This window comes from Poecilia latipinna, unplaced genomic scaffold (genome assembly GCF_001443285.1).
Source record: "Poecilia latipinna isolate Pla-1442-1.1 unplaced genomic scaffold, P_latipinna-1.0 Scaffold4473, whole genome shotgun sequence".
NCBI classification, from domain to species: domain Eukaryota; kingdom Metazoa; phylum Chordata; class Actinopteri; order Cyprinodontiformes; family Poeciliidae; genus Poecilia; species Poecilia latipinna.
The window spans coordinates 6,387-7,035 of NW_015117089.1; positions in this window are offsets into that span (position 1 = coordinate 6,387).

Here is a 649-nt window from a genome sequence, read left to right on the forward strand (position 1 = left end):
CTGAAAGGTAGATTATATATTTAACTCATAAGTATTACATGTTGCCGAATGCGGTTATGATCCAGGTCCCATTTTTATTTTTTTAATCGCTTTGTGAGTTGCATTCAGTCCTACTAGGTGTGACCAGGTCTAATGGAAAATTTTATAATGTGCTCTTCACCCCTTTTGTGCTTTAGATTGTGTCTGATGATGAGATCATGACTCTGCATAATCTTATCATGAGATTGGTCAAGCTACTCTCCTATTAGGGCTGTGTAATAATATCGATATTGCAATATATATCAATATTTTCTTTCCTAGAAAAAAATCGATATTCATCCGCAAGTATCGTAACATCCAACTGCCACCTTGCTCACTCACTGCTTGCTTCACCGGGAGAGTGATTAGGTCATCAGGCTTAGCGTGATTCCTCCAGATGTTAAGTGTCAAGGTTAAAAAGGTATGAAACTATTCAGAGCAGGGTACTTGGTGCACTTTATTTACTTTACAAATGCATGTAAGCTACAGTTTGTACTGTTTCAATTAAAAGAAACATGTTTTTTCACCACTTCTTTGATTCATTTTGTCCAGCTGTTGACTTTAAGTCTGTGTCCATGTCCAACCAGAGCCAGGTATTGTGTAGTTGGTGCTTTTAATCAATTTTCAGTTA